Source organism: Globicephala melas, chromosome 5, assembly GCF_963455315.2.
Source record: "Globicephala melas chromosome 5, mGloMel1.2, whole genome shotgun sequence".
Lineage (NCBI taxonomy): Eukaryota > Metazoa > Chordata > Mammalia > Artiodactyla > Delphinidae > Globicephala > Globicephala melas.
In genome coordinates this window covers 120,702,013-120,726,526 of record NC_083318.1, presented here as the reverse complement: position 1 = coordinate 120,726,526, position 24,514 = coordinate 120,702,013, and the positions used below count along the sequence as shown (strand labels likewise).

General features: G+C 38.5%; 1 protein-coding gene across 1 annotated transcript in view; it reads left to right on the top strand.

The window, feature by feature from the left end:
* The first annotated feature begins 2,294 nt into the window (after window positions 1-2,294).
* Window positions 2,295-24,514, top strand: part of BANK1 (B cell scaffold protein with ankyrin repeats 1) — a 358,724-nt gene continuing 336,504 nt past the window's right edge. The window contains exon 1 of the mRNA XM_060299754.1: window positions 2,295-2,349. The gene's annotated coding sequence lies outside the window, so the exon portion shown is untranslated. The remainder of the gene's footprint in view (window positions 2,350-24,514) is intronic.

Below are 24,514 nucleotides of genomic sequence, written 5' to 3'. Positions count from 1 at the left end.
TCTTTCCACCGGCCTTTGCAGAACAACCCCCTCACTGGACCACCAGATGTCACTGTTTCTGACAGTTTCCAACTTCTTGGCCATCTTAAGATGTTATGCTATTTCGAAGGAGAGATGTGTGAAGTTTCGAAGAGAGAAAACGTTTTAATATTATGGAACTTTTAATAAAAGTTCCCTAAAACCATATATAACCATCTTTAAAGCATTTTTTTCATGTATTATTCAAGGAGTTCATATTACACTTGCCACAGCTGAGATGATGTTGATGATAATGAGAACCTGAGAATGACTTCTAAATGGATCACTTGGGGTTTATTCATTATTAAACCATTCAACAAAAAACATTTTCATAAGTAGTTATGTTTAAGATAACTTGATAGAAAACGAAATTAAATTGGACATGGATACTACCACTAGATAGAGGCTAATAACAGAGACAAGAGTTACAAATAGCTTAAAGCAGATTAAGAAAAAAGCTATTTTTCCTTAACTGACCTAAGCTATTTAAACAAGGAGAAGTATTATGCTAGGAAAGGACAGCAAAGGAAAAGATGTCTCTTGGTAGGGCATTAGGGACAGTAATATGGAGGAGAGGTATTTGAGTGCGATCTTAAAGAACAAGTAGGATTTGACCTAGGGAAATGGGCTGGGGATGATTTGTATGTGCAAAGATATGAATATAGGAAAGTACGGAAAATATATGTAGACCAGTAAGAGGTTCATTTAATCTTACAGGTAGGGCATATAATAGAGAGTGATAAGAAAAAAATAGTGAAAATATACATTGGGATCAGACTGTGAAGGCCCCTGAGTACAAGGAAATAAGATTTAGAAGTGCAGCAATATAAAGTAGAGCGCTGGGGATGTACACAGGTGAGTTTGAATCCTGGTTTAGGCTCTTAACTATTTAAGCTCAGACAAGAGAACCTCCCAGCCCCACACTGAAGAGGGGGAGAGATAGAAAGAGAAAGGTATCCGGCGGGGGTTAGGGGCTCCCTGAACTGCAGTCAGTTTCTTGACTGGGAAATCTGGGCAAATAACACTGTTGGGAAGTTGGGAAGATTGAGGATAATGCACTGTAAGCACTTGGAACCTGTAAGCTGTTACTATAGTACTTTGTAGATGATGGTTCCTCTGTTATCAGAAAGAGTATTTCTATATTTAGTGGATAGTAAGAGATAATTGAAATAGAGGTGCCTAAGAACAGATTCTCCCCTCTTCCCTGACAGCATGTAGAGACCTACCTTGGGACACCCTGTGTCTGTGGTTGAACGAGGTATTTGTATAAATGGAACAAGTGGCCCTGTGACTCTTGATACATTCTCAGAGGTGCTTAAGGATTTGTTGAGATGCTTAACCTGCAATGGTCAGGCTGAAGCCACAGGTACCCCTACCATGTCCACAGAGGGTGTTAGAGCTCTGTTAGGCTCCAAAAGAGACTGCTCCTGTTACAGCTGTTAGGCCCTTTACCGCTTTCACAAGCTCAGAAAATGTGCCCTGTTTTGAGAGTTTTCAGAAGTCTGCTTATTTTGTTTTTAAGGAAGAAAACCAGTTCATTATTATTTGCTTTCCTTTAGAGAGATCCTGTGGTCACATGTTTTGTCTTTTCAATTAAAAAAATAATTATTACAGATCATGTGAACCAAAGAGTCATACCAATTAGAGGCTGGAAAAGAGAAAATCTTCACCCTCCTTTTGGAATAGTATGGCTGCTCTAATATTGCCTTTAATGTTTTGCAATGATTCACTTTTCCATTGTCCTGAAGGACAGGGTTTTGCCTGACTTCTTTTCAGAGACTATTCTGGAATATTGTAACCGAACTACTAACTCATTTTTTCTCTCTCTGGGATATTTCTCCTGACAGACTAAATTTTCTTTTCTGAATTTCATATCTACCTCTATTCCCTTGAACCCAGCTAAACAATTCATTTCCTCCCCATTTTGGCTTTTTATAACACCTAACCTGTTATTCTACTCCCAGTTTCCTCTGCTTTAACTGAACTGCCCACACTTAGGGGCTTGAATCTTCCCTTATTTCCGTCATCATTTTACTCTTAATTTTGTTACTTGTGCCGCTCTACAGTAAAAAAGGCACAAAGAGTTCTCTGAGTTCGAAAATTACTTTTGTAGCTATTGTTGCCAAGGAAACCACTTCCACTGTATCTTAGTTTTACTTAGCACATAGAGTCCTTTATGTGCTAGATTTTGAGGAATCACTGTGAGATTTCTCTGTCTCCCTATCTTTTTCTGTTAGAAAGCTGGACATCAGTTTCCAAAAGAAGTAGAGGAAAACAGTAACTGCCCTAAGCATCAACTTGGAATACGCAGAGCTTGCAAAACACCCAGAGGTAGGCGAAGACACTTGCTGGTGAAATATTTGGAATAAGAGCTGGGGGACTCATATTTCTCACTGAATTTCTGAGTGAGCCCGAAGAATTAACCTTTATTAATATTATTTAAGTTTCATTTTTCAACATGGCCTATCTCACCAAATTATTCTTCATAATGCTATCCATTCTTTGGCATGATGGCAGAATATTCTCCCCCATAAATACATGCTTTATGTTACTGTATCTTAGGAAATGTTATACAATTATGAAAATGCTATGCAATTATATATTTGCATATTTATATTAACTTTCTACACACATTCTTCTTTTAATATGTTTATTGGAGTATAATTGCTTTACAATGTTGTGTTAGTTTCTGCTGTTTAACAAAGTGAATCAGCTATATGCATACATATATCCCCATATTCCCTCCCTCTTAATCATCCCTCCCACCCTCCCTGTCCCACCCCTCTAGGCGGTCATAAAGCACCGAGCTGATCTCCCTGTGCTATGCGGCTGCTTCCCACTAGCTATCTACCTTACGTTTGGTAGTGTATATATGTCCATGCCACTCTCTCACTTCGTCCCAGCTTACCCTTCCCCCTCCCCGTGTCCTCAAGTCCATTCTCTATGTCTACATCTTTATTCCTGCCCTGCCACTAGGTTCATTAGTACCGTTTTTTTTAAGATTCCATATATGTACACACATTCATTTAAAATTTACCTTGTTTGGTTTTCAGTTAATTCAGTTCACTGACCAGACGCTGGGTGTTTTTTTTTTTTTTTCCGTCGAATTCTTTAGGAGAAAACTACAGAAACCTAAGAAGTATATCTAACATTTGAAAAAAATAGATATTTGTTGATTACAGTGCCTTCTTATGAAACAAATCACTACTTTCAGCCTTTAGCTGCCCAGATTTTTAATACTTCTGCTTCAAATAGCCAGAGGCAGACAAGATTAAAAACAAATGAAATAAGCCTTCTTCGGTTATCACCAAGCATGAGTAGGTGTTCACCATGGGCAGGTGGCTACGTGCAGGGCGGAAATTCCTTCTGGCATCGTCTTTGCACTTCCCACCCTTAATTATTCCTGTCTGTAGGCTTGCATGCTCAGCAGGCAGGGATGTGGGTATTTCTGCTCTCAGGATCTATTTGTTTTTGCATGGATGAGTATTTAGATAAACTGGCAGGCCCTTGTTCAAACTGCAGAGGAGTTGAGAGTGGTCCATTTTAACCTGCTCCGATGCATCTGGGCACACCCATCCACCCTCTTTACATGGCCTGCTGCCAACCTCTCCCCGCCCCAAACACCTCACATTGTGCTTGTCACGGAGCCACACCATACAGTATACTTACACTCGTGTGTATTTGCCTTCATTTACATTTTTACTTTTCAATTCCAGAAAAATTCCACTTCACTTGCTGCTTTGAACTTCATTCTGTCTGAGTCTTTCGTGTCCATTAACGTAGCGGTGAGATTATGAAAAAATGGTTTATCTACATGAAAAAAAATCACTTTTCTGAAATCTTTTTCAGAGGCTAGCATATGTGTGCACCCAGAGAAACAGTTTTCTCCTTCTCTCCCCACCCCGACTCTGAAATGTGAGACCCTAAATGTTTGGGTGGTTTGTGGGAAAAGGCACCTTCTAACTGCTTTTGCTTTAGTTTTCTTTGAAGTTACACAGGGGTGAATAATGTTCTCTCAGCCCCGCCCCACTCCTGGTCCCTCCCTAACCATACCCAGGGAATGAGAAACCCCAGATGTGGTTGTGTATGGCTCATTTCCCAGAGCTGATAGATACATAGGAATATGTCTCAGCATCTCGTCTTTAAGTATTTTACCTGGCCTGGCCCGTCTGTTATCTCTTAAACTCCCTATTCCCTATTATACACCAGCTCCCCTTCTTTCCATCCTCTCTGCAGACATCTAGCAGCACTTACTACAATCTTGCTTCAGGCACTGTGCTGAGCATTGGCATAAGGACAAAAAAGAAAATTTGGTCCCATCCCTTATGAAAGTGACAGTATAATTGGAGACAGGGACATAAATAGGTATTTGCAATGTGCTGTACAACAGGACTAAGTTCAGAGTGTTACGGAAGCTGACTTGAAATGAGTCATGGAGAGTAAATTAGAGCTAGCCAGGAAAAGTGGGGACTTGGTCATGAATGACCTGTGAAGAGGGAACAGCAAGTGCAAAGGCCCAGGGGTGAGCCAGTGGGAGCCAATGGGCAAATTGGTCAGGAGCTAGAGGTATTTCACTATGGCCAGGCTTTTCTGTTCACCATGAGAAATGCTTATTATTAACTTAGTTGCATTATAATTTTATTACAATTATAAACTCTACATTCACACTTATTTTCAAGATGGAGTATTTATGGGGCACAGTTACTTGTTCACGCTCAATTACTTCTCTTCTCCAATTGAAGTGGTTATAAAATAATCATCAATTATAGAGCTTCTTTTGTTTTGGGTTGTTCCTATTCCAATGTTGTCCATGTAATTTGGATAGCTGAAATAATGCTCCCAAGTTTGCAGTGAGATGTGGACCATGAATTATCAAAATGAATCTGTACAAGTATAGTATAGTGAGAATCCATAAAATGCAATTCTGAAATTAATCAGTCCATTGGAGGGCTTACTAATGATAGAAGCAGCGTTTGCATTATTTAAGCATTATTGTTGGCAGATGGACCACACTGTGCTTTAAACAGGACTCACCCTAATAGAATAAGATTAACCATTTATTGAAATAGTAAAGATTGCACTAGAGCAGAGCAAATGGAAAAAAATCTCAAGAGAAACCAAATGGGTATTATATGGGCCAATACCACAAGTTAATCCTCCCCGTTTTCAATCCTCAAATGCAAATGGCAAGTTGTTTTAAGGCAGAGTCTAATCTCTTTTGCATCTGTTCTCTAAAGCCTTGTGTTAGACAGATATTTCGCTACAGAGCTGGCATCCAAACAGGTTCAGGGAAATGAAAATCTAGCAGTAGAATTAAGCCAAAGAATTGTGAAATTTGTTAATCATTTTTTCCCCATTTTTGTATTTCTGATTTCAATTTCCTGAATTGAGGAAGCAAGACTGCAGTAAAGCCACCAATTGTCATTAATGGACAACGTTTCATTCTTGCAAAGGCCTTTTTCTCAGTAAAAATATATGGGAAACCTACGGAGAGGAACACAAATCCTGAAATACAGACTACCTGAGTAGCAGGTCCATATCCTTGACTAACCACAGACCACAGTGTGCAGTCCCAAAGTCAAAAAATAAATACACAAGATGAAGGAAGACAGGAGTAATATTTAACACTCCATTGCTAGATGGGACATTACTCCAAACCGTAATTTAGTTTCCTAGAAAGGTAGGCTGAACCATGTGAAAACTTCTCTTTGCTTTGACATAGATGCCTTTTACCTAAAACTAAATTTCTTCAAAGGGACTTTGTGTCTCACTTAAGCTCAATGTGAATCTTGGCTCTTCACATTCTAACTGTGAGGAAAAACTGGCCTGGAAAGATGAAACCAGTAGGAAGAGGAAGACCGAAGACGTGCAGAGGAGCTGGGACAGAGATGCTAGGACTTGTTTCAAGTGTTAATTTCCTGTAAGATACCAGGGCTCTACCCTTCTGGAAGGAAGAGCATTCAAAGAGCCAGAAAGACACATTTATCCTCACGCAGGTTTGCTTATATCTGTGGTACTTTTGTCAACAAAGTACCCTTAGCCCCTAACCGGGACCACCCTCAGGGCAAGAAGCAGAGCAAATCCTTGATATTTCTCCCCTCAAGACTGTTGGAGTACAAGATGAGGATAGCAAGCTAGGATTAGTGGTTATCAAAATCTCAGTGGCATGCTTAGGTTTGCATAAAAGCTAGCATTGACTCAACATCTGGTGTGCGGGCCTGTGAACCACTCTTACCCACCTACTTACTTCTGGAATTAGAATCATAGGTTCACAGCATGTCAGAGTTGGAAGGGACCCTACAAGGTAGTCTAGCTAATGAAATGCTTGGATCCCTTTTACTCCATTCTTGCAAGTTATCATTTCTCCTTGAATACTTCTTGAAGAGTGAATGAAGACAGGAAAGATGGAAGGAAAAGGACATTACCTGGTGCTAGATAGCAGGCTCTGTGCTGAATGTTGTATATATTTTACCATTTAAAACTTGTATCATTTTTGTGAGTTATTGTTGTAGTCAATAAAAATCAACATATATGAAAATCTCAGCTTGCCTAGAGGTACACGTATAAGCAGTCATGCTGGGATTAGATATCCAGTATTTCTGGACCCCAGATCTCATCTTTTGTACACAGCAACTTTTACATTTTAATCCATGGAACACTCATACTTGACATATTTAAAGGTATTGCTGAAAAGGGTGGTAAAGCAATTTGGGGAAACACTGAGGTGAATAATGTGAATACATTCTTCTTACTGCAGGAATTCAGTCTTTAATGTGATGTGCTCTGTTTCTCTCAAATGTGATAAAAACGTTCTGAATTTATTGCCTTTTTATTTAACATTCACAACAGCCCTGTGATCAGGTAGTGTTATCCCCATTTTACATATACAGGAACAAGGGGAGATTGCTTTGCCTAGAGTCACCAGTTGGTCATGGGAAAGCTGTGATTTTGAACCTGGAGAGCGAGACTCAGGAATCTGAACTCTTATCTAGTACATGGTACTAGTCCTCTCTATGGCATTTGATGTGTCCTTAGTTTACTTATCACAAACATCACGAGGAACCACCATTCCTTACGACAGCTCAGTGCCCAGTGCAATTCCAGAGAAATCTTGAAGGATAGGAAATGTACCAATGTATTCAATAAATTCCATATAGGTGAACAGAGGCTGTGTGGTAGATACTCATTATTTAATCTTTCATCAAGTAGCTGACCATTTTGGCCATAAAGTATGTTAATAGTTACATTTTCAGAAGATAAAAAAATATTATGGTAAACATTAAAGGGAGAACGTTTAATGTAATGATTGTTTAAGGAAGCAAATATTTCACTAATAGCCTATTCTTTTTCCTGTGATTAAGCACTCTTAATTTTAATAAAAGTGGAGGCAAGTCCTGATTTAATTGAAACTTTTAAAACTTTAATTTTTTCGGTAAAAAGTGATAGAAGTTCATTTTATAAAGTTAAAAAAAAACGTTCCTACTTCTATAATCTAAAGGCATCTGTTTCAAATCTACTTTTATTTAAAGCATAATTTAATAACATTATTAGAGCAGCAATTACTGTTGAGCTCTTGCTAGGTACAAAGCAGAATGGAGGCAGCTTTCAGAGAATCTCTATGAAGTTGATGTTTTATGTCTGTTTTGCAGATGAGGTACCAGGCCAAAGATTTCTTTGTTTTGTTTTTAAAAATAAGAAAGAGGAAGAACTGGGAATCAAAGCTAGATTTCTTTGAGAGAACGCTGAAATTTGTCTACCTAAGGAAAAATTCACGGCCTAAATGAAATCATAATAGTAGGTGAAGTGTATGTGTATGTGTATACATATATGTGTGTGTGTGTATATATATATATGTAAACACACACATATATATGTATATACACACATACATACACATATATGTATATGTATACAAATATATAAAAGAACATATATATGTGTATATATATGACAGCTTACAGCATCATCACTAGGATCTATTAATAGACTTGGTGAATTGGGATGAGAGAAAGGAGTTTAACTTAACTGGGGATAAGGCAGTAGGTTTATGAGTGGAGGGTGCTAAATTTAGTTCTAAATACAGTGTGTTTGTGGTTTCTATGAAATTTACTGATGGAGATGTTTGGTGGGCAACTGAAATGTGAATCTTAGTTTAGAGGTTGCTTGCGGAGTGCTCAGCATATAGACAATGGCTAAAACCATAAATTTAATTGCATCATGAGAAGTGAGGAAAGAGGAATGACGATCGGACACTAGCAAGAAAGAACTCATTAGATATTATAATCTCTTATGGAATTATTGACACGTAGTACTGCGTATAGATAATGCACAATCAAAGGGATATTTGTTACCGTATGCAATTCATGTTACATAAATATGTTACATAATTTTTTATTCATAGTAAAGATATGCTAAGGAAAGAAATCATATGGGGTTTTTATCCTCACATCCAGTAACTCTTCAATGAAAGCATAAAATGATAAAACCTCAATATCTTTCATTCATTCACAACAAAATATATATAATCAAAGTAAGAACTTAGGTCTAGTTACAGCAACCATGAACAGGAAATACGACTTTTTAAAAATATTTCCCACCAACACTGGAGTGAGATGAACCGAAAGAAAGAGGAACCTAACATACAATATTTTTAGTGTTAAATGCAAATGATAAAATAGTAGCAGAACCTCTGCTTGAGTGTAGCCTAATCTCAACACAGTAGCCAAGAGTGATGCATTAAAACTTAAGTAAGCTTTTCTCACTCATCTCACATCCTTTAGTGGCTCTTCTGGCTTTATCCAGAATAAAAGCCAGAGTCTTTACATGCACCTCTAAGGCCTCACCTGAGCAGACTCCCATTAATCCACTGCCTTCCACTCTTTCTCTCCTTGCTCGGTGTGCTCCAGCCGCAGGCGCCGGGGAGCTACTGTGGAAAATGCCAGGCATGATACTTCTTAAGGACCTCTCACTAGCTGTTCTCTCTGGCTGCAGTGCTCTTCTTTTCAAGTATCTGCTTAGCTACCTCCCTCACACCTTCAAGGCTTTGCTCAAATATCACCTTTTTTGTTTTTTAACATCTTTATTGGAGTATAATTGCTTTACAATGGTGTGTTAATTTCTGCTTTATAGCCCCATGTCTCTTCCCTCTTGGTCTCCCTCCCTCCCACTCTCCCTATCCCACCCCTCTAGGTGGTCACAAAGCACCGAGCTGATCTCCCTGTACTACGTGGCTGCTTCCCACTAGCTATCTCTTTTACATTTGGTAGTGTATATATGTCCATGCCACTCTCTCACTTTGTCCTAGCTTACCCTTCCCCCTCCCTGTATCCTCAAGTCCATTCTCTAGTAGGTCTGCGTCTTTATTCCTGTCTTGTCCCTAGGTTCTTCATGACTATATATATATATATATATATTTTTTTTTTTAGATTCCATATATATGTGTTAGCATACGGTATTTGTTTTTCTCTTTCTGACTTACTTCACTCTGTATCACAGACTCTAGATCCAACCACCTCACTACAAATAACTCAATTTCGTTTCCTTTTATGGCTGAGTAATATTCCACTGTATATATGTGCCACATCTTCTTTATCCATTCATCTGTTGATGGGCACAGGTTGCTTCCATGTCCTGGCGATTGTAAATAGAGCTGCAATGAACACTGTGGTACATGACTCTTTTTGAATTCTGTTTTTCTCAGGGTGTATGCCCAGTAGTGGGATTGCTGGGTCGTATGGTAGTTCTATTTGTAGTTTTTTAAGGAACCTCCATACTATTCTCCATAGTGGCTGTATCAATTTACATTCCCACCAACAGTGTAGGAGGGTTCCCTTTTCTCCACACCCTCTCCAGCATTTATTGTTCGTAGATTTTCTGATGATGGCCATTCTGACCGATGTGAGATGATATCTCATTGTAGTTTTGATTTGCATTTCTCTAATGATTAATGATGTTGAGCATTCTTTATGTGTTTGTTGGCAATCTGTATATCTTCTTTGGAGAAATGTCTATTTAGGTCTTCTGCCCATTTTTGGATTGGGTTGTTTGTTGTTTTGATGTTGAGCTGCATGAGCTGCTTGTATATTTTGGAGATTAACCCTTTGTCAGTTGCTTCATTTGCAAATATTTTCTCCCATTCTGAGGGTTGTCTTTTCGTTTTGTTTATAGTTTCCTTCGCTGTGCAAAAGCTTTTAAGTTTCATTTGGTCCCATTTGTTTATTTTTGTTTTTATTTCCATTTCTCTAAGAGGTTGGTCAAAAAGGATCTTGCTGTGATTTATGTCATAGAGTGTTCTGCCTATGTTTTCCTCTAAGAGTTTGATAGTGTCTGGCCTTACATTTAGGTCTTTAATCTATTTTGAGTTTATCTTTGTGTATGGTGTTAGGGAGTGTTCTAATTTCATCCTTTTACATGTAGCTGTCCAATTTTCCCAGCACCACTTATTGAAGAGGCTGTCTTTTCTCCCTTCTATATTCTTGCCTCCTTTATCAAAGATAAGGTGACCATATGTGCGTGGGTTTTTCTCTGGGCTTTCTATCCTGTTCCATTGAAATATCACCATTTTAATAAGTCAGGGCAAGGCCTGCCCAGACCATTCTAGTTAATACTGCCATCTGCTCCCTCCCACCTACCCCCAGCCTGGATCCCCCTTACTTTACCAAGTTTTTTTCCCCAAACCACTTATGTCTTCCAATACACTATATAATTTTTATAATGAACAAATCTAAAAGTCAGCAACATTAAGATGTACCATTTTTTAATGTATGACTAAGAAGGAAGAAACGCTGCCAATGAAACCATGGTATGTCAACTGTTAGATGTACCCAGATATTACATTTGCTAAAAATATGAAAAAATTTCTGTCTCAGACTTAATGAAATGTGTATTTATTATGTCTAGTTCTTTATTTTTTTTTTCCCCATCTCCCTATGCCAGGATACAAGGTTATAGCAGCAAAGATCTTTATATGGTTTCTTCACTGATATGCTCCAGGTGCTTAGAACAATGCTTGGCAAGTAATAGGTTCTCAATAAATGTTTGTAAAATCAATTGTTAAGTTTATCATTTAGAGAATGGTCACCCTGGACTAAGTGAAGATTAAATCAGAGGCATAATGGATGTCACCCAAAGATTATAAACTGGCAGCAGAGTAGCTCAAATATATTATCTCTGGATGAAGAATCAGTTCATGACTTCAGATAGTCACCTTACAAGTTTGGGGATGAGCAGATTTGCAGTTGTAGATGGGATAAGTAGATCATATTATGTACATTAGTTATCGCTGTGTACCAGCTTGCCTCCAAACTTAACAACTTAAGATAACACACATCTGTTGTCTCATAACTTCTGTGAGTTAGGAATCTGAGCACAGCTTAGCCGGGCCTCTGTTTCAGGATCTCTCACAGGCTGCAGTCAAGGTATTGCCTGACCGTAGTCATCTCAGAGTTTGACTGGGGAAGGATCTGCTCTCAAGCTCATGTGACTTTTGGCAGGATTCAGTTTCTCATGGATCCTTGGACCGAGAGCCTCAGTTCGTTGCTGGTTATTGGCCAGAGCTTACCCCTCAGTTTCTCGCCAGTTGGGCCTCTCCAATATTGCACCTTGCTTAATCAAAGTGTGCAAATCAAGAAGGGAGTAGAAAGAAGCTCCTGGCAATACTGAAGTCAAAATCTTTTGTAATTTAATCACAGAAGTGAGATACCATCACCTTTGCCATATTCTGTTTGTTAGAAGAAAGTCACTACACTCAAGGGGGATGGATTATACAAGGACAAGAATATCAGGAGGTGAAAATCATTGGGGACCATCTTAGAAGTCTGCCTATGACATTATGTGAAGGCATCTTTGGAATTGCTTGTCTAGGAAGAAGGGTGTATTTGCCTATGACGGAACTGAGGAGAATGCTTTAGTAGACACATTCCAGAGTGTATATTCAAAGATGTTTTTAAGTGGGCTTCCCCTCCCTCACTTTCCATCGTAGTGATGGGTTTCTGATAATAATACCTTTCTGACCATAGCTGATTGGTTAAAGGGTAGATACCTGACTCAAGCCAATTAAATTCTACTCTGTAATTTTTGATTTTGTTTTGTTTTGTTTTGGTTTTTTTTTGGTACGCGGGCCCCTCACTGTTGTGGCCTCTCCCGTTGCGGAGCACAGGCTCCGGACGCGCAGGCTCAGCGGCCATGGCTCACGGGCCCAGCCGCTCCGCGGCATGTGGGATCTTCCCGGACCGGGGCACAAACCCGTGTCCTCTGCATCGGCAGGCGGACTCTCAACCACTGCGCCACCAGGGAAGCCCCTGTAATTTTTGATTTTGGACCAACAGACTCTAGTTCAGTGTTGCTTTGAGAGATTGTATAATCTTAGGAACTGTGACTTGAACATCATATATCGCATGAAATGGGAAGCCAGAAAAAAGATCTGCAGAGAAGAAAGGACAAAGATGTTTAGGGAACCACCGAGACAAAAACAGAGTGTCTGATGGTTTTTCTGTTCACATTTCCAGGCATTTCTATAATAACCTTTCATGGGCCTCTTCTATATTGTTATAAATTTCCACTTTTTTTTTTAACTAAAGCAAGCACAAGTTGGTTTTGCAACTTACAACCAGAGTTCTTACTGATTATCTCTTCATGAAGACCTTCAAAGTACCTTTGTTACTGTGACTACGAATATGACATATTGTGATGACATTTTCTAACAAAGACATAGGGAAAACTTGAAGAGAAGGAAAGAAGCCCTTGAGCCTTCAGTCCAAATTACAACGCAATTAAAATTTTTGGCAAAGTGGTTATTATTTCACTACTTCAATCTTTATAAGATTTTAAAAGAGTACATGTCAAGTAGGGATAGGTTTATAAGACCCCCTGTGGAACGAAAGAGGCAGGAGTCTGAATGGTGAGCGTTGTCTCAAAGCACATCTAAAGCATAATGGCTTCTGTCTAGTCATCTCTTTATTCATGGTAATACATTTGTTTACTCAAAAACCTGAAACACAAGAAAAATAGCAAGATATAACACTAGGTTCTTAAAATATTGGCTGAAACTAACAAAATAATATTATTATGGTTGAATGCTAACTTTATCTGTTACCATGTTTTTGTAAAGGTTTTTCAGTTTTCCTGCAGTGCAGAAGAAAAAAATCACAGTATGTTCTAGGAATCTGGACATACTTAGACTATAAAAGAATGAGTAATAGATGAAGTGTTGTCTGTATTACCACTTCCTCCATTTGAGTTGTTTAATCAGCCTCTAGTCTTATTTTGAGACACCATTAGACACCCAGTCACCTCTTAAAGCAATGCTGAGCCAAGGGCTGAGTTGGGACCTTTTTAGTGAAGTGTCGGTTCTCTTTCTTTTCGTTCTTGTCTTGGCTTGAACAGGGTTTATATATGTGGCTCCTGTTTCATGCTCAGATCTCTAATGCACAGTGAGTACCTAGATCCACATGCAGTAACCTTCCAGGTCTTTAGTCAGTGACTTCTCAGTGGATGGTCGCTGCACAGAATTGACTTGTTTTCCTATTGCTGATTCAAAGTAGACCTCAACAGGTGACATCACATGCCAAGCTAAAGTAAAGTATTAAAAGAAGGAATAAAACCCCCAAATGGAACACTTTCAGAACTCAGTGAGTTAGTTATGTGAGAGAGCTTTTCCCTTTGTTCACATTCTCAACTAGAACAAACGTGTTGTCCTTGTTTGCTGGAAGGGCTCTGCCAGGCCAAGAGCGCAAGTTTCGGTTAACAGATCTTGCACTAACTGTGTGTTCCTGATCAAGTCACTTCAGGACAAAGGTTTCGTAAGAAAAAGCTCTGGGCTTCTTTCACTGATGATTGATATAATCACATTTGTGGGGAAAACTGGCCATCTGTGAGTGGCATCCGCTGGGATGTGTAGGTGTGAGTGGGTTGCACACGAGCCTCCTGGGCAAATTTCTGCCAAGCTGTCCTCAGCTCAGAGGCTAAATAAAGATGAAAAACTGCCATGAGATATTGAGATAGAGCCATTGCAAGACCAGAAAATATTGTTAGCTTCATCATAAATCAGATTGTTATGGAACATGGCAATAACACTTTAATACAGTAATGTCTTGAAGCAAAGTCTGCAAATTCACAATTTTCTCTCAACTTCCAATGCTACCACCTTAGTTTCAGATAATTTCATGTGTCCATCACTATAGACATTCTAGTGGTTGTACCCAACTGTGGTTTCTAGTATTTCTAACTCAGATTGCAAGGTTCTGCCAGATTAGTCTACATTTATGAAAACTGTTGTGCAATTTGGGGCCACAGCTTACTTCCAAAGAATGTTGATGGCATCACACACAGAGCTCTTCTGCGTCAGCTCCACTGCCCTCTTCCTCCTTCCCATTTATTTCACTTCCTTTTTCTTCACTGCTCATTTCCCCCCTCCCCTCCCTAGTAGGTAAACACACCCTATTACCTTTATAAAAATCTGGGGAAAAAAAAATCTGAGTTCTAAAAGACATCTGGCCTGGAGGGTTTTGGATGATAGATTTGAGACCTGTACAACTTTTACTATTATCACTTCTGTTTCTAAAGCTGCCACTGCTTTCTCTTTTCCATTAACATGTTACATTTTTGTCCAAATGTCCTTCTCAAAAACTCTTTGCGCTTTCTTTTCAGAAAAGTTTTATGTTTGAAAATTAATAGCATCTCCCCAGAAACGTAAAGGGAAAACCACCTATAATCCTACAACATTTTAACAAAATAAGAAATAAAAAGACAAGTCTCTGTCCCGTCTATCCAGTGCTATTCACCAGAATAATTACTATAAGAATTTTGGGTGTAGCATTCTATTTTCTTCATATTTACATAAACATGTGTCTATGCATTATAAATACTCTAAAATATACATATATTTATGAAAATTAAAACATAACTTTGCTACTTACCTTTTCGACTTGACATTCTATTATGATCATCTTTTCAGTTTACCACCAACAGATCTACTCAATTCTTTTCCATGACTGCCCAGTATTCCAATATTGCATTTGTGGCATAATTTATTTCATTGTTTTCCCACGGATAAACAAAATAAGCTGCGTAAACAACCTTAAACATGTATTTTTTTTTTAACAAATGTTTTCCAATTTCTTTAACTTTTTGTTTTAAGATAATTACAGATTCACAGGAAGTTGTAAAGATAGTACAGAGAGGTCCCATGAACCCTTTACCCAGTTTTCCCCAATGATTACATCTGACGTAATTATAACACAATATCAAAACCAGGAAATTGACATTGTGTCATTCTGTCGCATGTGTAGATTTATGTACTGACCACCACAGGTTTCACTGGTCTTTTCAAAGAACCAGCTTTTTGTTTCATTGATTTTTCTCTTTTTCTTTGTTTTCAACTTTGTTCATTTCTGCCCTTATCTTTATTAAACATGTATTTTTAACTGATAAGGATAGATTTATAAACGTAAAACTTGGTCAAAAAACGTAAAACTTGGACCAAAAAACTTGGTCAAAACTTGGTCAAAAAAAGCTTGGTCAAAAATATGTGACTTTTAAATGTTAATTTAAAATTACATTTCAAGAGATTATATCAATTTGCATTCTCACAAATAATATTTTAGAGGGCCTACCTCCTTGCCAGAACTCGATGTTATAAAGCTTTTTATCCCTTGCCAATCTGATAAGTGGAAGAAGATGTCTCATCCTTGTTTCTGTTTGCATTTTCCTGATGAGTGCTCTGGCAGAGACCGTATTTTTTTTTTTTCTGCTCCTATCTCGTTCCTCCTCTTCCTTTTTCTCAAATTTCTGGTTTCTTCTTTAAGGAGTTCACTTTTCATTTCTTTTTCTTATTAATTTTTAGGAACACACTGGAAAGTACTAACATCAGCTCTTCTAGCTTTTGTAAGGTAAAATTCCTGTAGATTTTCCATGGCCTCTTAACATTCTTTATGTTCACCACAGACACTTTCTTGTAACTAACACAGTCAGCTCTCTCTATTTTCCACTATTTATGGCATATGGATACCCTGTTTTATTTAGGAAAGCCACTTCTATTCAGCGTATGTGTAATTATTCTCCTATATTTTATTCACATATTTTTATTTTTTAATTTAGATGTTTAGTTTGTCTTGAATTTAACTTTTTCAAATAGTGCAAGGATTTAGTTTTTAACAGCAGCATAAGGTGTCAACCAATGGTGCTGGAACAACTGGACATCCACACATGAATTAATCTAGACACAGACTTTACACCCTTCACAGATATTACCTCAAAATGAATCATAGACCTAAATGTAAAACACTAAACTATAAAATTCCTAGAAGATACCATCGGAGAAAATCTAGATGACTTTGCATATTGCATATGGTGATGACTTCTTAGATACACCATCAAGACACGACCCATGAAAGAAATAATGATAAGCTGAACTTCATTAAAATTAAAAACTTTTGATCTGTGAAAGACAATGTCAAGAGAATGAGAAGATAAGTCACAGACTGAGAGAACATATTTGCAAAAGATATATCTGATAAAGGACTGCTGTCTGAAATACAGTAAGAGCTCTTAAAATGCAACATAAAACAGCCCAATTAAAAATAGAGGGCTTCCCTGGTGGTGCAGTGGTTGAGAGTCCGCCTGCTGATGCAGGGGACATGGGTTCGTGCCCCGGTCCGGGAAGATCCCACATGCCGCGGAGCTACTGGACCCGTGAGCCATAGCCGCTGAGCCTGCGCGTCCGGAGCCTGTGATCCGCAGCGGGAGAGGCCACAACAGTGAGAGGCCCACGTACTGCAAAAAAATAAATAAATAAATAAAATAGAAAAAATCTGAACAGACACCTTTCCAAAGAAGATATAGAGCTGGCAAACAAGCATACGTAAAGATGCTTCACATCCTATGTCATCAGGAAAATGCAAATTAAAACAACAATGAGATACCACTACACACCTATTAGAATGGCCAAAATCTAAAACATTTAAAATACCAAACGCTGGTGAGGATGTGGAACAACAGAAAGTCTCTTTGCTGGTGGGAATGCAAAATGGTACAGCCACTTTGGAAGACATTTAGCAGATTCTTACAAAAATAAACATACTCTTAACAAACAGTCCAGCAATCACATGCTGTGGTATGTATCCAAAGGAGTCGAAAACTTTATGTCCACACAAAACCTACCATGGATGTTTACAGCAGTTTCAGTCATAATTACCAGAACTTGGAAGCAACCACGATGTCGTTCAGTATGTGAACGGTTAAATTCCAGACAAGGGAATATTATTCAGTGCTAACAAGAAATGAGTTATTAAGTAATGAAAAGACATGGATGAATCTTAAATGCATATTACTAAGTGAAAGAAGCCGATCTGAAAGGGCTACATTCTGTATGATATCAACTTTGTGACATTCTGGAAAATGCAAAACTATTAGAGACAGTAAAAATGTCAGTGGTTGCCAGGGGTTAGGGGAGGGATAAGTAGATGCATCACAAAGGATTTTCGAGGCAGTGAAAATACTCTATATGATACCGTAATGACAGATACATGTCGTTTTAGATTTGTTCAAATTCATGAATGCACAGCACCAAAACAAACCTTAATGTAAACTATGGACTTTGGGTGACTATGATGTGTCAATGTAGGTTCATCAGTTGTCGCAAATGTACCAGTCTTGTGGGGGGATGTTGATAATGGGGAGGCTGTGCTTACATGGGGACAGAGGATTATGGGAAATCAATGTACTTTCTTAATTTTGCTGTGAACCTGAAACAGCTCTTTAAAATGTCCTGAAAAGGGCTTCCCTGGTGGTGCAGTGGTTGAGAGTCCGCCTGCCGATGCAGGGGACACGGGTTCGTGCCCCAGTCCAGGAGGATCCCACATGCCGCGGAGCAGGTGGGCCCATGAGCCATGGCCGCTGAGCCTGCGCATCCGGAGCCTGTGCTCCGCAACGGGAGAGGCCACAACAGTGAGAGGCCCGCGTGCCGCAAAAAAAAAAAGTAAGAGTTATCACAGATAAAAGTACTATCTAGTTTTAATAAGTGAAACTGTGACTGTGGATGCCAAATGATGCCAGTTGAAATTGTAGTCATTTCCACCCTACCAGGAAGCACTAGATTCCTGATAATACCCCATGGTAGTAAAACACGTAGTTGGGAAATACAACAATTTATGGGGGAAAAATCAACAATAAGAGATTAGATGTCATATATGAAAACTTGCAGAATATTAAAATATTTGTATTTATTAAAAGATAACATGTTAATTAAATAATGTTGGTGACATTTTACACATATCAGATGACAAAAACTGCAAAATTACTTTCCATTGATAATCTCTTGCCTTCTAGAAAATGTAAAGATCTATTCTCCTGAAGTTTACATCTGTTCTTCATAAAAGTGTTTTATTCTTAAGTCATTCTCTAAGATATTGGAAGATTCCATTATGTTTTTCCTTATATCTTTTGTCCAGATATTCAGGACTTGTACTAGCTCTGACTTAATCCGTTGGCGCTTAAAGTGCCATTATGAATAGTCCAGTGATTCAGTCTTAAGCCAGTTTTACTGTTTCTTATTATGAGTTTATCCTCCAATTCAACAGTACAATTCTTACCTTAACTTTGTGATCATACCCTCAAATAATATCCTAGTAGATGGATCGACTTCCTACCTTATTTCACTTCTGCATGATTCTGGACTGTAATAACCTTCTTGTAGACTATTATTTTCACAATGTGGTCTTATCTTGCTTTCTCCAGACCTCCCTGAGCCTTCTCTCTGCTGTCACATGTCCCATTTGTCACTGCCTCCAGGACCACTGAGATGGTCACACATCATCTCCACCAAGACTCCAGGACCACATTCCTTCCTCATTGTTATCTCTTGCCCTGTTGTAACTCTCTTCCCAACAATTGTTAAAGCACACACCAATGTCTTCAGATCACCCTGGATACAGCCTGCAGCCATGAGAGAACACAAGCTCCACCCATAGGGAAGAAGGATGAAAAATTAGCCACCGTCTCAGTTTTCCAACATGCACGGGATTCTCAGACAGGAGCTGAGTCTGGCTTTCATCATATTTCAGTGATATGGTAGTGGGGATGAAAAAGAGAGGATGAACTCAACTTTTATTTAGGAGGGTCATCTGACAGAACTTGGTGATTGTTTCAGTGAGTCAGAGGGAGAAGTTGAGGATGACTCAGGTTTCTGGTTTGGGGAACTGGGTGGATACTGGCTCACCATCTTTCACCTGGACTGTTGCAATGACTTCCTAATTAGTTTTGCCCTCTTCTAGCCTTTTATTATCTTTCTATTTTGTTATGTCTCCTCCCTGCATTGAACCCTTCCATGACTTCATATTAACTGCGGGATTAAGTCTATAGTTTTTGTAGTGTCTGAGTTTCCCCACAATCCAATCCTCAGCTTAATGTCTTGTCACACATGCATTATCGTGCTCTGACCAGTCATCTGCTAAGTGAACACTTTCACATCTCTCTGCCTTTGCATGTGGCATTCCCTCTGTCTGGAATGTTCTTACCAATGTCACTGCCTAGAAAAATCCTGATCATCTTTCAAGGTCTAGTTGAAGTACCACCCCTGATGTAGAAGTGGAGTCTTCACTGTGCTCTCATATCACTATGTGTAAGCAAATAATTGTGGTGCGGTAACAAAAGTTGCCACATCACAATTATTTGCTTACATATTTACACCATTAAGATGCAATGTAATTCATGTAATAATTTCTAATCTTATTCTACAAAGGAGACTGTGGGCAGTTTTTAGGTCTACTAGTGAGGAACCATCTTTTACTAATGATTTAAAGTACATACTTCTATGACTGGTTCAAAATTCTCAAAAATTAAGTAGTATATAATTTAATGTGCTTAATGTAACAATACCAACTGATAAGTTATTTATTGTCCTAAAGTATTTTGTTTTTGGATGTTGTTTGTTTAAGGACAGAGGAATAGAGGCACTGATGGGGGTGGGGGAGGATATTCTCTGGACATTTCAAAGAGAAACCTCCATGCTGGAGGAGCACTGACTGTGTTTTGTGTGGCTGGATTCTGAGAAGAAATAGGATTAATTTGCACCTGCACAATGTGAAGTAAAGGGGAGTTGAAGCAAAAATCCATGCCCAAGAAAGACAGGCAAAGAGTTAAGAAGGAAAATGAAGGGCAGAATTTACAATTGAGAGGAGAATTGGAGCAAGTGGCTTTAAAAGTGTAAATATGAGTTTGTTCTAGGAGAGATTCCCTGAACTTCTGGCAGGTGAAACCCTTTTATAGAGTGTCTGTCGCCCTGCTTATAGGTGGAAGGGAATGGGCTGCTAAGTGATCCTACCGTTCATAGCAGGTCAAGGGTGACACTTCTCTGGATCTTCTTGCAGGCAGTAGGCTTCATTTCTAATGGCAAAGTATGTTTTGACCACTAACTATGACTTTCAGTCAGTTTCACATGACTGTACATATACATACAGAGGGAGAGAGAGACAGAGACAGACACAGAGAGAGGCTGATGTATTGCAAGGAATTGGCTTATGCAATTACAGGAGCTGGCAATCTGGAATTTGTCGGGTAGGCCCGTAGGCTGGAAGCTCTCCAGCAGGAGTTGATGCTACAGTCTTGAGACAGAATTTCTTCTTCTCTGGGAAACCTCAGTTTTTCCCTATAAAGCCTGTCAACTGATCGGATGAGACCCCCCCACACTGTTGAGTGTAATTTCCCTTAAAGTCAGCTGATGTAGATGTTTACAGCATCTATGGAATACCTTCACGGGAACACTTATATTAGTGTTTGGTTAAATAACTGGCGCCTCAGGCTACCTAAGTTGACACATAAAATTGTCACAGTTCACCTCTTGTCACTTTGGCACCCATACACGTATCCTTAAACCAATAAAATCTCCAGTTAGAGTAACACAGCCATACTCCTGCCCAACATGATCCGACTATCCTGCACACAACGCCGAACACACTTTTTTCCCAGAAAAGGATATAAAGTCCTTGGTTGGTGTTCCTTCTTCTCAATATCTTGTAACTTTATGCTGTGATGGCAAGTTTATTATTACTACATCTTTCATTATATGATAAGGGGACAAGGGAGGGAAAGAAAACAGCCTGATACGTATGCGTCAATAGTGGATAAGATCTCGTATTCATGTATATCTGATTTGGCAATCCAATTCTCTGTGTGAGCTCAAATATTAATCTTAACCTGTGGCCAGACATGTTATTTCTTTTCCTGATTAAGTAAATAAGACATAAGACTATTGTCAGGTTTTTCTTTCTGGAGTAGTTTGCATACTGTATATCAAACAGAAAATTGCAGTCAATTAAAATGTGCAGCAGTAAATAGTAATTCGGTCTCCAGAATTTCAGCAGAGCCCAGCGTCATGAGATGTGAAAAAGAAAGACAGTAACAACCAAGGATATAACATTGGACAGGATAGATGTGGTCTTGTGAAGTTCTACCTAGAGGTTGGGGATAGAGCAGGGTCACCAGTCCCCGGGCCGCGGACCGCTACCAGCCCATGGCCTGTTAGGACCTGGGCCGCACAGCAGGAGGTGAGCAGCAAGCAGGAAGCGAAGCTTCATCTGCCCTCCCCATCGCTCACATTACTGGACGAACCATCCCCCCGGCTCTGTCGGTGAAAAAATTGTCTTCCAGGAAACCGGTCCCTGGTGCCAAAAAGGTTGGGGACCACTGGGATAGAGAGCTTTTCGGAGCTCATGTAGATAAAGAAAAGGCACGGGAGTCTTGGAGGCAAATTAAATCTTGTTAATATCACAACCATTGTTTGTTAACCTGACTCTTATTGGTTGTGTTTATTTTTCTTCGGCAATCCGTTGGAGGTTATAATGTTCAGAATATTCCAGAATTTTTCAGAGGTGCCGAATATATGAGTTTATTCATGATTAGACTGGAGATGTATAGGGAGCATCACACACCATGAGACTCAGGGTAATAGGGGCAGCAATAATCACAGTAAGAAACCACCCATGTTCAGAAATAGAATGAGATTAGGTTTCTCTCTTAGCACACAGTGGACACATTTGTGTGAGATGTATTCCACGAATGTTACAAGAAGGAACGAGTTGGATATGACCAGAAAAAGTGAATTCTGAGGCCATTTTTTAAAGAGGTGTGTGTATTACTGAAAAGGAAGGGACTTCCCTGGTGGCACAGTGGTTAAGAATCCGCCTGCCAATGCAGGGGACACGGATTCGAGCCCTGGTCCGGGAAGATCCCACATGCCCTTGCACCACAGCTACTAAGCCTGCACTCTAGAGCCCGTGAGCCACAACTACTGAAGCCCACCCGCCTAGAGCCCTGCTCCGCAACAAGAGAAGCCACCGCGAGGAAGAGTAGCCCCTGCTTGCCGCAACTAGAGAAAGCCCGCATGCAGCAATGAAGACCCAACGCAGCCAAAAATAAATAAATAAGTAGGGGGAAGAAAAAGGTGGTCAAAGGTCTTGAGCCATCATGAATGTGATAAAAGGCCACTTCGTTGCCTATAAAATGTAACCCCACTGTTAAGACTCATTGCAGCCGAGATACCATGATGTATTTTTCAGTGTAGATCTGATCTTTATTTTTTAATTAATAATACATGGCAGCAATGTGGGAGACCTGATCTGTTATTTATATATCTCTTTCAAAGAGTGATTCATTTATTATATATTCAGACAGAAAATTTCTTTTATTTTATCTGAAGTTAGTTTCCAATGGAAAATATATTAAGATGGTATCATATACCCTGCAAAGGAAAATAGGTATGCTGAAATTCACAGTTCTCCCAGATGTGTGCACGCCCTGCATACTGATAGTTAACAGCAGTTAAATGGTCTAGACTGAACTTCTTCTTAATGCTAAAGATTTTTATTTAAAGATAAGTGGCTGTTCCATGCATCTATTTAGAGCCAGAAACAATAATTAAATTAAGGAAGAATGAAGACAGATTTTTAAAAAATTTATTTCCCTAAGTTATTTGTGTACTTTTCCAGCGAAAACTAAAATGATTACCCAAACACTGTGGAATTGTAAAAAATGTTTTAACAAGGCATTCTGTAAAAGTTCAATTCAAATTGTGTTTTCTACAGTTTAATACCCTCACCCGATTTTGTCAATACACAAAGAAAACATCTGCCAGTCTCTTCAATAACTTATAACTTTCTTTAAACTCATGTAGCACTATTAACTTCTTTGCTTATCAGATCTTCTCAGTAACAATAGAAGTTAAATTAAATTTGGAACAAACATAAAACTGAAAACTAGAGTACAACAGTGGGAAAAGTATGCTGAGAGAGAGAGAGAAGAATTTAGCAAGTACTAATCTTCATATGCCTGAAACTATGTCATTCATTCAACAACTTTTATGTAGCCCTGCTATGGGCAAGTTACTACTCTAGACAGTCAGGCTACATCCTTGAACAAAACAACATCCACCTATCTCAGAGCTTTCATTCTGTTTCCATATAGTTGGAACTTTTAAGAAGAGCAATAAAAACAAAAAGAAAATCAGGAAATCTTTAGTTCTAATATAGGTGTAGGACAATGTTGAGTGTCTTTTGTAATCATTGTAGTTACTTATTGAAAGATTATTGAACAGAAGCTTTTCAGAAAGTGTTATATAGTAAACATCTTGCATTTCCCCTACAAAATTAAGAGGAAGCCTTATTTTGATTGAGACATTTCCAATGAATAAGCTCTTCTTTTAACACTGTCTCTACAACACCAAACATCAAATCGAAAATGGAAGCATTCAATTAGTTATTCAGACATTTCTTAGATTCAAATCAACTACAAGAGCAATAGTTTCCTTCATTATTTTCAGTCATAGTGGAGCAGTTGGTAAATTACTTTTTGGGTTGTTGAAGAAGCCCTAAATGACATTAAACAAAATAAAAACTTTTTCACATGTATTTCCTTTTTTATTTGTTTATTTTTCTATATGAGCAGAGAGTGAGTTAGTCTTCTGATGTTTCATAGGGAAAAATTGTCTTTTTAAAAACTACCCTTATGTTTAAAATTTGTGCCATTTCTTTCTTTGAGTGGATCTTAATCTATATTTAAATTATTCAATCAAAATAACATTTACCCTTAATTACTGAAGTAATATGTGTTCAAATCAGAAAATTTGGAAAATACTGAAACTCAGAGAAGAAGAGAAAACTCTGAATGTCTCATAAACACTGTTAGGAGTTTTGGTATGTGTCTGTTTTTTATTACACTTTTTGTCATATTGCATATATAATTTCATATTATATCATATAGCATATATAGTTTCAAACTCTTTTTAGTTTACTTTTTTCCTTTTTCCTTAGCAATCACAAACATCTTACTATGTCAATAAATATTCATCTATTTGTAGCATTTAGATTTTTCCAGAAGTATAAAAATGCATTGAAATGTGTAAAAATGCTGTAGATACTTCTATTTTCTAAGTGTAAATTACTGAAATTGGGAGTTGTGGACAAATGGTATGCTCAGCGTAAAGGTTTTGTGTGTGTGTGTGCATGTG